Genomic DNA, 15,397 nt, shown 5'->3' with positions numbered 1-15,397 from the left:
TACATAGGAAACCCTAAAGACTCTATAAAAAACCTACTAGACTTAATAATGAATTTGATAATGTTAGCAGGATACAAAATTAACAACCAGAAATGAACTCAGAAAGAGAAACTAAAAAAATAATCCCATTTACCACTGTAACAAAAAAATTAAGATACCTAGAAATAAACTTAACTAAGGAGGTAAAAGACCTGTACTCAGAAAACTACAGGACATTGAAAAAAGAGATAGAGGAAGACATAAACAAATGGAAAAATATACCATGTTTATGGGTTGGTAGAATCAACATTATTAAAATGTTCATACTACCCAAAGCAATCTATAGATTCAACACAAGCACCATTAAAATACCAATGGCCTATTTCACAGATTTAGGACAACCTCTCCAAAAAAGTTCATATGGAATAAAAGAAGATCCCAAATAGTTGCAGCAATCCCGAGAAAGAAGAACAAAGTGGGAGGGATCACAATACCAGATATTAAGCTATATTACAAAGTCACTATTGGCAAAACTGCCTGGTACTGGCACAAGAATGGACATATAGACCAATGGAACAGAACAGAGAACCCAGAAATTGACCAAAACCATTATACTCAATTCATATTTGACAAAGGAAGCAAGAACATATAATGGAGTCAAGACCCTCTCTTCAATAAATGATGTTGGGAAAATTGGAAAGATATATGCCAAAAAAATGAAATTATACCACAAACTTATACCATACACAAAAATAAACTCAAAATGGATAAAGGACTTAAAGATAAGGCAGAAAACCATAAAAATCTTGGAAGAATTCATAGACAGCAAAGTATCAGACATCTCTCTTTACCGATACAGCTCCTAGGGCAACGGAAACTAAGGAGTAAATAAACAAATGGACTATATAAAAATAAAAAGCTTCTGCACAGCAAAAGAAACCAACAAAACAACAAGAGAGCCCACTGCATGGGAGAACGTATTTGCCACTGTTATATCCGATAAGGCTTTAATTTCTAAAATTTATTCAGAACTCATACATCTTAACAAAAGGAAGATAAAAAATCCAATGAAAAAAAGTGGGCAAAAGACCTAAATAGATACTTCTCCAAAGAGGACATACAGAAAGCCAAGAGACACATGAAAACATGCTCAAAGTCACTTAACATCTGAGAGATGCAAATCAAAACGACGAGGTAGTACTTACACCTGTCGGAATGGCTGTCATCAACAGGTGAAGATTTGGAGAAAAAGGAACCCTTGTACACTGCTGGTGGGAATGCAGACTGGTGCAGCCACTGTGGAGAAAAACTAAAAATGGAACTCCCATTTGACCCAGTAATTCCACTTCTAGGAATATATCCCAAGAAACTAGAAACACCAATCGAAAGGATATATGCACAATTCACCATAGCTAAGATTTGGAAACAGTCTTAAGGGCCCATTAGCAGATGAGTGGATTAGAAACCGGTGGTACATTTACACAATGGAATACTACACTTACACTGCTCTAAAGAAGGAACTCCTATCATTTGCACCAGCATGGATGGACCTGGAGAGCCCTATGCTAAGTGAAATAAGTCAGTCGGAAAAAAATAAATATCACACGATGTCACTCATTTGTGGAGTATATTGAACAACATAAGCTGACGAACAAAAATAGATCCAGAGACGTAGTGGCATTGAACAGACCATCCAACCGCAGAGGGAAGGCAGGGTGGAGTGGGGGTAAGAGATCAACCAAAGGACTTGTATGCATGCATATGAGCATAATCCATGTTCACAGATAGCAGCAGGGTGAGGGCATGTACTGGGGGAGAGGGGTGGGAGTGGCCGGGGAGAGGTCAAGGGGAGGAAAAGGAGACATATGTACTATTTTAAACAATAAAGAATTAAAAAAAAATAAGTGAATGTGTGGCCCCCGAAAGTTTGATCCATTGTTAGATGATAGGGAGCCATAGAGGGCTTTTACAAAGGCCACACAGTGTGACTTTGGATTTTAAAAGAGTACTTTGGTGGCATTGAAGGAGATGAGACTAGAGACTGGGAGAGCAATTTAAAGCCTACTGCATTAAAACCAATGAGAGCTGAGGAGATCTCTGATAAATAGTTGTAATGGGGACAGAGAAAAAGGATTATGGGTATAGTTAAGGCAGCATTGTTAGTAGCTAAGAATATGGACAGAGTCAGACTTCCATGATTCAAATCTCCGCTCACTACCTTTGTGACCTGGGTAAGTTTTTAATTGTCACCGCCTTAGTGTTCTCATCTTTAAGATGAAGATAATCATAGTAATAGTAATAATGATGATAGTATTAGTTATCTCAAAGGGTGTTGTAAGAATTATGCGTTTGTAAAGTGCTTAGTCCATTCAAAAACTTGTACAGCATGCTCATTAGCAGCATTATTCATAATAGTTATAAAGTTGAAACAAGCCAAATGTCTGTCAACTGATGAATGGTTAAAATGGGGTATATTATTCTGTGGTTAAAAGGGATGAAATATTGATATATGTCACAGCATGGATGAACCTGGAAAACATATTATGTAAAATAAGTTAGATAGGCCTGGTGGGTGTGGCTCAGTTGGTTGAGTGTCCACCTATGAACCAAGAGATCATGGTTCGAATCCTAGTCAGGGCACATGTCTGGGTTGTGGGCTCGATGCCCTGTGTGGGACATGCAGGAGGCAACCTATCAATGGTTCTCTCTCATCATTGATTTTTCTCTCTCTTTTCCCTCTCCCTTCTTCTCTGAAATAAATGAAAATATATTTAGAAACAGAAGTCAGACAGAAAAGTTCAGATATTATGATTTCATTTACATGAAATGTCCAGCAAAAAATCTGTAGAGGTAGAAGGAAGATTTGTAGTTGACAGGGAAGTGGGGGCAGGGGAGAACAAGGACTAACTGCTTATTGATACTGGGTTTCTTTTTGGAAATATTCTAGAATTATATAGTGCACAACAGTGAATATATTGAAACTACTGAAATGTATACTTTAAAATATTTAATTTTATGCCATGTTCACTATGACTTAATTTTTAAAAAGTCTTTAAAAAATAAGTGTTTAGAGTCATTATAATAAGCTTTCACTATTATTTAGTAGGTATAATGTTATAGAATTTAGTAACAGATCGAATATGGGAGTTGAGAGGGAGCAAGCAATCCAGGATAGAAGTTGACAAGCATTTTTTCGCTAAAAGCCAAGACAGTAAATATTTTAGGCTTTACAAGGCGTACGATCTCAGTGCAAAGCCATCATTTTGCTTTTGTATTGCACTGAGAGCAGCCATGGGCAGCATGTAAATGAATGGCGTGGCGGTGATCCAGGAAAACACTAAGAAGCACTCCCTTTGAAAATGGCGAACTTTCTGGCATGTGAATTATACCTAAATGAAGGTGCTATTGAAAAAATCCATCAGGTGGCTCAGTTGGTTGGAGTGTTGTTCCGTAAACCAAAATGTGTGGGTTTGATTCCTGGTCAGGCACATACCTAGGGTGTAGGGTCAGATCCTGGTTGGGCACATACAGGAGTCAACTCATCCATGTTTCTCTCACATTGATGTTTCTCTCTCTTTCTCACCCTCTCCACCCCACTTCCTCTCTCTGAAACCAATAACATATCCCCAGATGAGGATTAAAAAGAAACATCAGCTCGGCTAGTGTGGCTCAGTGGTTGAGTATCAACCTATGAACCAGGAGGTCACGGTTCCATTCCTGGTCAGGGCACATGCCCAGGTTGCGGGTTCGATCCCTGCAGGAGGCAGTCGATCAATGATTCCTTCTCATCATTGATGTTTCTATCTCTCTCCTTCTTCCTTCCTCTTTGAAATCAATAAAAATATTTTTTTAAAAGAAAAAATATATAAGGCAGTAGGCTGGATGTGGCCGAGGGCTAATTTGCCCAGGTTTGATGTAGGGTAAGTCTTAATTTTATGACTTGCTTTATTGGATTGATCCTACTACTGCCAATATAGGTAGGAAATTAAAGAAGAAACAACAGCTTTAATAAGAGGATTTTAATTATTTGAATGGGAAGTGTGAATGGGGAACAAGAATGGCATAAGGCATTTTAAGTCTGTAGGATATCCATCTAAAGATATAAAGGAAATATTGGAGGTTAGCTAGTTTTGGCTGAATATAAAACTTTGGTAGTTACTAGCATATAGATAGCCTTTAAAAACATGGTGGGGGTAGGTGTCATTCAGATTAAATATAGAGAAAAGTGGAGTGAAGAAAATCAGTATGAAAAGAGCAATCAGAGAAAGGAGGCCCAATCACAACAATAGGAGAATAAAAAGTAGAACGCTTCGTGGAAGCCACAGGAGAGAGTTTGGAAGGAAATGATCAAAAGGTTTAGATGCTCCAAAAAGGCAACTAGGACATCGTTTATGACTTTACCAAGGGAAATATCAACGGAATGAATGAGGAGGAAGCCAGATTACAGTCTTTAAAAACTAGCTATTTTCTAAGGCTTTACTAACAGGCAAATATCACTGAACTCCTTCCCCAACTAACTTCCAACTCATTATTCTTCATTTTTGTGTTTTATTTTCTTAATGTCAGGCATATATTTAGCATTCATATTTTCAATCTGCTCAAGATGTATGAGGTAGCCACCTGTGCTTACTGCTTAAAATAATAAGCTTTATGACTTCACTTTATTCTCATTTAAGACTCAGTAATATTTCATTTTATGTCTATACCACATTTTGTTTATTCATTCATCCGCAGATGGGCATGCAGGTTGTTTGCACATTTTGGTTGTGCACATAATGCTGTGATGAATGTAAGTGGGCAAATGATAGAAAATATTTTTAAAAACTGTTATAGGTGTTTTATAAGAGGAAAGAGAATAGTTTAATGAATTCTACTGACATTCATCACCCACTTTTAGCAGTTACCAACATTTGACTGTTTTTTAATCCTTTCCCCAACATTCCTTTTTTAAAGTATTTTAAGAAAATTTAACTATATGATTTTATTAACCAAAGTCTCCCCAATAAATAAAAATATAATAAAAGAAATTCAGATAGTCATATCATTTCATTTATACATATTTAAAATTTTCTTTTATAAATAAGGAGTTAAAAACTTAACCATAATACCTATCTTCAGGTCATTTGTCCTGTCTATTGCTTTTTTCAGATGCTAAACCTGTCCAATAAATTCTCAATTTCAGGTATTTTGCCATTTTTGAATATATATTTATAGATCATATGTATATTAGAGATTCTGATTTTCCTTTGGCATATTCTGTTTTTTCATGCTTTTTGTAGATCTTTTACTGTGTTTTCTTTTTTTTTAAATTTAATAAATATATATTTTTCAGATTATTACAGTAGTTTCTCCTTTTTCCCCTCATAGCTCCACTCCACACTCTGCCCTTAACTCTCCCACACTGTCCTCATCCATAGGTGTACAATTTTTGTCCAGTCTCTTCCTGGACCCCCAAACCCCTTTCCCCATGAGAATTATCAGTCCACTTCCTTTCTATGCCCCTGATTCAATTATATTCACCAGTTTATTCTGTTTCTCAGACTTTTAATTCACTTGATTTTTGGGTTCAGTTGTTGATAGATATGTATTTGTTGTTCATAATTTTTATCTTTACCTTTTTATTCTTTCTTTTCTTATAGAATAACTTTCAGCATTTCATATATTGATAATACTGGTTTGGTGGTGATGAACTCCTTTAGCTTTTTCTTATCTGTGAAGCTCTTTAGCTGACCTTTCATTCTGAATGATAACTTTGCTGGGTAGAGTTCTCTTGGTTGTAGGTTTTTCTATTTATCACTTTGAATATTTCTTGCCACTCCCTTTTGGCCTGCATAGTTTATGTTGAGAAATCAGCTGACAATCGTATAGGTACTCCCTTGTAGGTAACTAATTGTTTTTCTCTTGCTGCTTTTAATATTCTCTCTTTGTCTTTTGCTCTTGGCATTTTAATTATGATGTGTCTTGGTGTGGTTCTCTTTAGATTCCTTTTGTTTGGGGTTCTGTGCGCTTCCTGTACATGTAAGTCTATTTATTTCACCAGGTGTGGGAAGTTTTCAGTCATTATTTCTTCAAATAGGTTTTGGTATCTTTCTTCTTTTCGCACTCCCATAATTCTGATGTTGGTATGCTTAAAGTTGTCCAAGAGGCTTCGTACACTATCTTCAACTTTTTGGATTCTTTTTTCTTTTCTGGTTGAGTGTTTTTTGCTTCTTTGTATTTCAAACCTTTGACTTGATTCTTGCAATCCTCTAGTCTGCTGTTAGGTCTCTGTAAGATATTTTTTATTTCAGTCAGTATATGTTTAATTTCTAGTTGGTCCTTTTTCATATCCTCGAGGGTCTGGTTAAATTTATCAGCCTTTTCTAGGAAATTCATGAAAAACCTTATAACCGTGGTTTTGAACTCTATATTTAGTTATTTGCTTTTCTTCATTTCTTTCATTTGTGATCTGTGACTTGGTCTCCACATTTTTGCTGCTTCCCTGATTTGGTAGGGTAGCTTTGTGTGCTAGGTTTTTTATATGGCCCAGGGTGTCAGCCTCCCAGTCACCTGAGGTGGACACTCCTGGTGCACCCCTTTGTGGTCTATGTGTACAGCCTTGTTATAATTAAGTCTTGATTGTTGGTATCATTAGGATGAGTTGACCTCCAGGCCAATTGGCTATGTGTATCAGCCGTCTACGCTGGGAGACCTGTGTTAGAGATAGCCTTATAGGACCAGACTTGCAAAATTGCAAAAGCCTCTGTGCTCAGCTAGGATGGGGTGGAGTCTCAGAGCTGAGCAGATAGTCTTGTCATTTCATCAACCCTTCCCTTGCTCGCACACCTCCAGACCTCTGCCTTCTGCACTCCCCTGAGTTTCCACCTGACAGTCCAGAATCCCCAGGCTCACCCTGAACTCGGGTTTAGTGCAGTCAGAACTGGGGTTCAGTGTAGTCAGGAGCTTCCAACTTTTTTCCACTAGGGAGAGCCAGCAGCAAGCTCAGCAGTCAGTCATGCACGCACTCCAAACCTGCCCACTGCGGCGGCTTTCTCTCCAAAACCCCGTGTGCCTTTCTCTCTATCTGACAGTCCAGACTCTCCCCATCCGAGCCTGGGTCCACAGCATTTTGCCCGGAACTGGGATTCAGTGCAGTTGGAACTAAAGTTAAGTGCAATCGGGGGCTTCCTTTCCTCTCCCACCAGAGAACGCCAGTCAGGCACTCAGCTGCCTTTCCTCTCCATGTGCGCGTCTCCCTACCTCAGTCCTTTGCAGTTCTGATTCTCCGTGTGCTTTCCTCTTTCCTTCTAGTTGTAAAATTTCCACTCAGCCAACTTTCCTGTGGTCCTGGGTGATGTCCATTCTGTCTTTCAGTTGTAGTTTTGAAATTGTTGTTGGAGGCAGCAGTTTATGTGTATGCCACCATCTTGGTTTCTCTGTGTTTTCTTTAATATAAGTCATTTAATAGGCCATGCTTTCTAACTCTAATATCTTAGTCATCTTTGGTTCTGCCTCTGTTGACTTTAATCTCTAGATTGTGGTCACTACTTCTTCCCATGCCTAGTAATTTTTCATTGTATGCTTGATATTAAGAGCAACATGTTGTAGAGACTGTATTATGCTATTTTCTGTAGTGTTGGGATTGTTCTGGATCAACTTGATCATATTGAGGCTTGACTTTAGGCTTTGGTAGGGTGGTTCTGTTTTAGTTTTGCCCTCACTTCAATGGCACAGCCCTCACTCCTAGTGTCTTATCTTCTGGAGTGTCAACTTGGTGTCTAGGCTAGGGGTGTCGAACTCAATCAGAGAAGGGGCCAAAATCTAAAATCCAGCCTAAATCGCGGGCCGAATGGTTTACTGAACAGTCATAAACTGTCATTGCGATGGAAACGCAGCGGACAGCGCGGTGCGGGCCACATTGCAAGGCCTGGCGGGATGGATTTGGCCCGCGGGCCTTGTGTTTGACACATGTGGTCTAGGCTATTCACCCAGGTCTTTCCTTGAAAGCTGAATCTGACCTTCAGCATCTCATGAGTACTGTGTAACTTCTAAAAAAACTTTTTTAGCTTTCATATTCCCAGAAATCTTTTCTGCTAAGCCTCCCATAGTCTTGCTTTGTACATTTTCAGTGTGGGAGTTGGCCAAAGACTTAAGTGGAATTTCTGTGCTAAATTTTGATGTTACTTCTCTGCTTCTCCCTTTCTCTGCTATCTTGCCACCCAAAGTTTAGTTTCCTTTGTAACCCCTAGCTCTGATCTGTTTCCACCACCCTGACCTACTTCTCAATGCTAGAGCTGTTTCTCTAGGTTGTGGTTGAGTGAATATGGGGCTTACCTCTTGTGCTTTCTTTCTCTGAAGAATCATAGCCCTTTTTGGGGGTATTGTCCAGTGTTTGCAAACTCTGACTTGTATAGTTAAAGTGGGAGAGCAAATCCAGTATTTGTTACTGTTTCATAAATAAAACTAAAGTTGACAATACCATTCTTATATTCCACAAAATTGTTTTTTTGTTTGTTTTTTAACTAAGAGACAGGGCATGCTTACCTTTCTCCAGTTATCTAAAAATACCTTTTTTATAGTTTGTTTAAATCATAATGCAACAAAGCAAATTCTTCTATTGAGTTGATAAGTGGCTTAAATTTTTTATAATTTGCAACAACCCTTTTCTTCTGCAAACACATTTTTCCCCCTATGCCATTTATTTAAGAAACTGGATCATCTTACAGATTTCTCACATTCTAGATTTAGATCCTTATTGGATATCTCTAACTCACTATTACTTTGTTAAAGTGGTTAGGTTAAATACCTGTCACTTTGGGCAGGGTGGAGGCAGGAATACTAAACAGTTTTTAGACTGTTACATAATATCTGATTTTTCCACTTGTAGTGATGTATAAAGTTTTATAACGTTATTAATAAAGTTTTCTATCAACCCTTGACGTAATGTTTTAGCCACTCTGATTAGATAGTAGCCTAGATACATTATTTCATTAGCAGTTGCAAAATGGTGATTATCTGATTTATTAAAAAAATATTTTTATTGATTTCATAGAGGAAGGGAGAGGTACAGAGAGATAGAAACATCAGTGATGAGAGAGATTCATTGACCGGCTGCTTCCTGCATGCCCCCCTACTGGGAATGGAGCCCTCAATCTGGGTGTGTGCCCTTGACCAGGATCCATCCTAGGACCCTTCCGTCCGGAGGCCAATACTCTATCCACTGAGCCAAACAAACTAGGCTTATTCTCTCATTTTTCTGCATTTATTAGCTATGATTCTTCTGTAAAGAACTTTTGCCTATAAACTGTTTAAAAACTATAGTAAAGGCAAAATAAATGCTTGATTATTTTCCTTCATTTGTTACATTTCAGAATAATAAATTCTCGCCCATCAATCTCTAATGGTGACTTCTGAGGTTGATTTTGTTTATTTTGTAACAAGAGGCCCGGTGCATGGAAATTTATGCATTGGAGGGGATGGGGGGTGTCCCTCAGCCCGGCCTGCCCCCTCTCACAGTCTGGGAGCCCTCAGGGGTGGGAGGTGATCTGGCAATCAGGAGAAGGCGACACCCCATCACATCTCTGCTGCTACCACTGCCAGCAGCTCAAGCCTTGGCTGGCCCTGGTTACCTGAGCCTTGGGCACCCCTGGGCAGCTGGGCAGCTGACAGCCAAGCCTTTCCTGTGCCTCGGGCCAGCCCTGGGTGCCTGGGCAGCTGATATCCAAGGCTTGCTTGCATTTTGGGCTGGCTCTGGGTGGCTGGAGGGCTGAAGGGACTGGGGGACTCTGGAGGCAGGCACACGGAGCAACCAGGCCTGCCACACCAGTGGGGCTGAAGGGGCTGGGCGCCACCATCTTGTGGCTGTGGGTGCCACCATCTTTGAGGATGAGGCAGTCAATTAGCATATTCCCTCTTTATTACCTGTGGGCACCACCATCTTTGCAATCGTGTAAGGGTCAATTAGCATATTCCTTCTTTATTAGATAGGATAACATTATAAACTTAAAAATTTTAATGCTTTTGATGTGTCTCAGTCCACTCAGTCATTATTTTTTCCGCTCCTACAATTAATTAATTAATTTTAATATAATAAGTCATTATTGTCCAGGTTATTACAGTGTTCCTCCCCCAAAGAGCTCCCCTCCATCCGATTCCCACCCCACCCTCTTTCCTTACCACCGCTCACTGTCCTCATTCATTTGACCAGTCTCTTCTCACACCCCCACACTCCTTTCCCCTTGAGAATTGTCAGTCCATTCCCTTTCTATGCCCCTGATTCTATTATATTCACCAGTTTATTCTGTTCATCAGATTTTTTATTCATTTGTTTTGAGGTAACTCCATACTGCTTTCTACAGTGGCTGCATCGGTCTGCATTCCCACCAACAGTGCACGAGAGTTCTACCTTCTGCACATCTTCATCAGCACTTGTTGTCAGTGTGTGTTAAAAACCCCTATTATGACTGTATTACTGGCAGTCTGTCCCTTTGTAACCTTTAAGTTTTTCTTTATATATTTAGGTGCTTCTGTGTTGGGTGCATTGTGTTTATATCCTCCTGTTGTATTACTCCCTTTATCATTTGTAGTGGGTCTTCTTGTCTGTTTATAAGCCTTTGTTTTAAAGTCTATTCTGTCAGATATAAGTATTGTTACTCCAGTTCTATTTTCCTTTCATTTGCATGAAATATCTTTTTCTTATCCCTTTATAGTCTGTATATTTTATTCTGTGGAGGGTCTATATATTTTATTTTGTGGTGGGTCTCTTAAAGATAGTATATTTATGAGTGTTGTTTCCTTATCCATTTATGCCTTTTGATTGGAGCATTTAAGCCATTTACATTGATTATTTATTGGTGGTGGTGGTGGTGGTGGTGGTAGTAGTAGTTCTTGCTCTTCTTGTTTTTCTTCTTGTTCTTCTTGTTCTTCTTGTTGTTCTTCTCCTCCTCCTCCTCCTCCTCCTCCTCCTCCTCCTCCTCCTCCTCTTCCTCCTCCTCCCCTCCTCCTCCTCTCCTCTTTCCTCCTTCCTCCTTCCTCCTTCCTCTTTCCTCCTTCCCCCTTCCCCCTTTCTCCTTTCTCCTTTCTCCTTTCTCCTTTAATCTTCTTTTTTGCTCTTGAACATTTCTTTTGATATTGTTTTGGTGGCAACATGTTCCTTTACCTTTTTCTTATCTGGGAAGCTTTTTATTTCCCCTTCAGTTTTAAATGATACTCTTACTGGGTAAAGTGGCTTTGGTTGTAGATCATTGCTTTTCATCACTGAATATTTCATGCCAATACCTTCTGGCCTGAAATGTTTGTTGAGAAATCAGCTGACAATTTGATGGGAGCTCCCTAGTAGATAACTGCCTTTCTCTTGCAACTTTTAAGATTCTCTCCTTGTCTTTAACCCCTGCTATTTTAATTATTACATGTCTTGGTGTGGGCCTTTTTGAGTCTATCTTCTTTGGGACTTTGTGCTTCCTGGACTTTTGTGTCATTTTTCTTCAGCAGTTAGGGAAATTTTTGGTAATTATTTCGTCAAATAAGTTCTTCATCCTTTTCCTTCTCCTTCTGGTACCCCTGGATGCAGGTGTTTCATATTATCCCAAAGGTTCCTTAAACTGTCATTTAAATTTTTTCTTTCTTTTTGCTGCTCTAATTGGGTGTGTTTTTTTTAATCTTGTATTATAATTTTCTGATTCGATTCTTTGCTTCATTTGACCTACTGTTTATTCCTTTTAGTGTATTATTTCAGATATTGCTTTCTTCATTTCTGACTAGTCCATTTTTATGGGTTCTATGTCCTTTTCATGATGTTGAGCATCCTTATAATCATGACTTTGAACCTTGTATCTTACAAATTGCTTGCCTCCATTTCATTTAGCTCTTCCTTGGAGAATGCTTTTGTTCTTTCATTTAAAGTCTGTTTTTTACCTCTCCATTTTGATTGCCTCTTTATGTATGTTTCTGTGTATGAGGTAGATCTGCTATGATTCCTAGTCTGGGTAGAGTGGCCTTATATAGTAAGCATCCTGTGGAACCTAGTGTTGTTTCCCTGATTACTTCAACTGGGTGCTCTAGGGATTTCCCTGGTGGGCATTATGTGGGACTTTCTATCCTATGTGAGTCTTGATTGGTGTTGGCCCATTCTTGCGTGGAATTGACTCTCAGGCTGACTAATTGTATGGCTCAGCCCCCAACACAGCATTCAAGCTTCTGTGCAGGTGCTGATCACATGAAGCAGAATTCACTTCAGCAGGCTATAGTGCCTGCTGAGCTCTCCCAATGGATATACTGCTGTGCAGCTTATTGGATCCTGTTCTGTTGTCTGAATCTGGCCACTGGCTGTATTGGTTCTGAGTCTCTTTAGAGGGATTCTTTTTTTTTTTTTTTTTTTTAAATATATTTTATTGATTTTTTACAGAGAGGAGGAAAGAGGGATAGAGAGCTAGAAATATCGATGAGAGAGAAACATCGACCAGCTGCCTCTTGTACACCCCCTACCGGGGATGTGCCTGCAACCAATGTACATGCCCTTGACCGGAATCGAACCTGGGACCTTTCAGTCCACAGACCAACGCTCTACCACCGAACCAAACCGGTTTCGGCTAGAGGGATTCTTGTGCAGGCCAATGTCAGATGCTGCCTGTGACTGTCCCTGGATAATATGTTTGGAGCTATTCATGATCCACAGCTGTGGCTCCCTCTGCTGTGCCTGAGTATGTGAGAACCTGTGTGCCAAGGCCTGCTTTTACCAGCACTGAGTCTGGGGGTAGGTCAGCAAATGTCTCAAAGCACCCGAGGCCACCTCTGCCTGGATGCAGGCTGCCTGTTAGGCTTAGTCACTGAAGAGCCTCTGACTATACTCCTCAGCAGGGTGTAAGCTCCACAGGGTGGGGCACGAAAGATTCCAGAGGTGGGGTTATTCCCCACATGCTGATATCTCTGAGAGGGGGATGGCCTGCCTGAGAATGATGGTTTCTGTAGTATGGGGGAATGACTCAGCACAGGGATGCTGGTAGCTGAACCTTCAGCTCTCTCCCCAGAGCAATTCACCCCAGAATTTCCTCACGTTGCTCTAGTTCACTCTTCTCTCCCTTCACAGAAACTCAGGGTGAGTGGCTGTGAATAAAATTTTGTGCATTGGCCCTTTAAGAAGGTGTCTGCATCTCTAGCCTTCTAGATGTCTCTTCCTAGTGGACAGAGACCCCAATGCTTTTCATAGCTGGATGTTATGTGGGCACCTTTCTTGGTTCTGGGGCTCTAGACTGGGGAGCCCAGCTTGGGATTTAGACCCCACATTTCTCGGGGGGAACGTACTGCAGCTGAGATATCCCTCCAGAACGTCAGATGCTGCCTATGACAGCCGGCCAGCCCTCTTATACCTTTGCACTTCTTCCAGTCTCATCGTGGCTCCTTCTGTAAGAGCTTGGTTATATGGCTTCTCTCCAGCTGGTCTTCAGTTGATTGTTCAGGATGATTACTCTATAATTTAGTTGTAATTCCAGTTTGGTGCTGGGAGGAGGTGAGTGTAACTTCCACCTAGTCTATCGCCTTCATAGATCCATCTCTGGTTGTTGTTGGTTTTGGGGTATTTTTTTTTAAATCCTTGAGGACACGCTTAGAGAGAGGAAGGGATAGAGAGAGAGAGAAAAGCAACAACCACCACCACCACAACAACAACAATAAACATATCGATGTGAGAAACATCAATTGGTTGCCCTCCATAAATTCCCCATCAGAGCTTGAACCCGAAACCCAGTTATATTCCTTGACTGAGAATTTAATTAGTAACCTTTCAGTGCACAGGATGGCACTCAACCAACTGAACCACATTGACTGGGTTTTTGCTCTTGTTTTGAGAGTAGATTGCAGGAGGCCAAGAGCAGAAACAGGGATACTAGTTATTAATATTACCATGTTTCCCCGAAAATAAGACATTCTCCGAAAATAAGACCTACTTACAGGTTTCCTTCTGAGTGAAATATAAGGCATCCCCCGAAAATAAGGCCCCCCTAGGCTAAACATGAGAGATTTGGTCCACTGATTCTGAAAGAAATGGAGTCACAAGAAACTCACCAGGAAATTCAGGAATTGGATTGTGATGATGATGTTCCAGAAGATGATGACATGATTGTCATTGAATAAATGAGTAAATTCTTGATACTGTAGGATTCACAGTTTGTCAGGTTTGTGTTGACAACTACCATACTACCGTACTGTATACAGGTAATAAATTTCCTTTATTTTCATTTAACAATAAATGTGTACCGTATTCTTCTTCATGGAAAAACAAGACATCCCCTGAAAATAAGACCTAGCGCATCTTTGGGAGCAAAAATTAATATAAGACACTGTCTTATTTTTTGGGAAACATGGCCTTTACAATAATCCAGGAGGAAGATATGGCTCTTGGACTGGACTTGGGGGCGCTGTAGTGGAGTGGAGTTAGGGGTGAGGAACAGTGGAAATCTGGATCTATTTTGAAGGTAGAGTTAATAAAATTTGCTGAAAGATAATATGTGTAGTTTGGGAGAAAGGGAATGAGGACACCAAGATTTTTTACCTGAACACCTGGGAGAATAGTAATAAGAAGCAGCAGCAGGTAGAAGCCTGGCGTGAGGTCATTGGATTCTTGGCAAGGAACACAAAATAACAAATCCTCTTCCTCTAGTCAGTGGCAGTCTGGGGCCTGCAGGGTCTCAGGGCAGCATGATACGAAAATGAGAGTACTCCTTTCAACCTGCTCCCAGGCAGCTGAGTTCTGTTGGCCTTGCCCTGGCCCGTTTAGAAAGAAGCATTTGTGTAGTAAGCAGGAATTTGTCTCCATGGGTGCAGAAGGAAGAAATGACAGAATAGAGTAATAAAGCAGAGAAGTACTAGCTGTGGTGAGCTGGAATTGGCAGACATTTTCAGCTTAGCACACACGTCGCCTTTTCTCTCTTCTAGATGAGGCTATTTCTTCATCGTGAAAAGTTGTCAGGGTATTTTCATTTTAAGCTGGCGTTTTGGATCAGTTATGAGTTGTAGACAGCAGACAAACGGAGACACTGTCTGTTTCTAGTGGAAAAGTGACTTAACGCTGTGCTGGCTCCCCACCACTGCCCCATTAGTGGCAGGCCTCTGACATGCCAGAAGCTGGGCTGGGAAGTCAAGACTGCCTGGTGTGCAGTTTTGCTCTTTGAAAGGTTAGAATCTAAATGTACCACAAGCTCTTTCTTCCTGAGTCAGATTGGGACAAAATAACAAACAGTGTATTCTGAAGCAAACTCTATACGTGCTGGTGCACTAATACTTTTGAAACTTCAGAATTTGTTTCCTCCCCTTCTAATAATATTCCTCACGAGATATAGAAGTCCCTTAGTGTCACTAACTTCTTTTCCTTTTGTGAGGAAGAGCAGATTAAAAATTAATAAAGAAATCGAGTGCCCAGTGGTTTGTGGTGATTGGAGAGGGAGAA

At 40.3% G+C, this 15,397-nt stretch overlaps 1 protein-coding gene across 7 annotated transcripts in view; it reads left to right on the top strand.

The window, feature by feature from the left end:
- SIK3 (SIK family kinase 3) overlaps positions 1–15,397 on the top strand; it is a 233,161-nt gene that overhangs the window by 135,550 nt on the left and 82,214 nt on the right. The window contains exon 1 of one of the 7 annotated variants that reach the window (XM_036428323.2): positions 11,457–11,463. The exons of the other annotated variants lie outside the window; for them this stretch is intronic. The gene's annotated coding sequence lies outside the window, so the exon portion shown is untranslated. Of the gene's footprint in view, positions 1–11,456; positions 11,464–15,397 lie in introns of those variants that run through there. 7 annotated transcript variants of the gene reach the window in all.

Source organism: Pipistrellus kuhlii, unplaced genomic scaffold (assembly GCF_014108245.1).
Source record: "Pipistrellus kuhlii isolate mPipKuh1 unplaced genomic scaffold, mPipKuh1.p scaffold_m20_p_9, whole genome shotgun sequence".
Taxonomy (NCBI): Eukaryota; Metazoa; Chordata; class Mammalia; order Chiroptera; family Vespertilionidae; genus Pipistrellus; species Pipistrellus kuhlii.
Note: the sequence above shows the minus strand (reverse complement) of the source record. Positions and strands in the feature narration are given on the sequence as shown.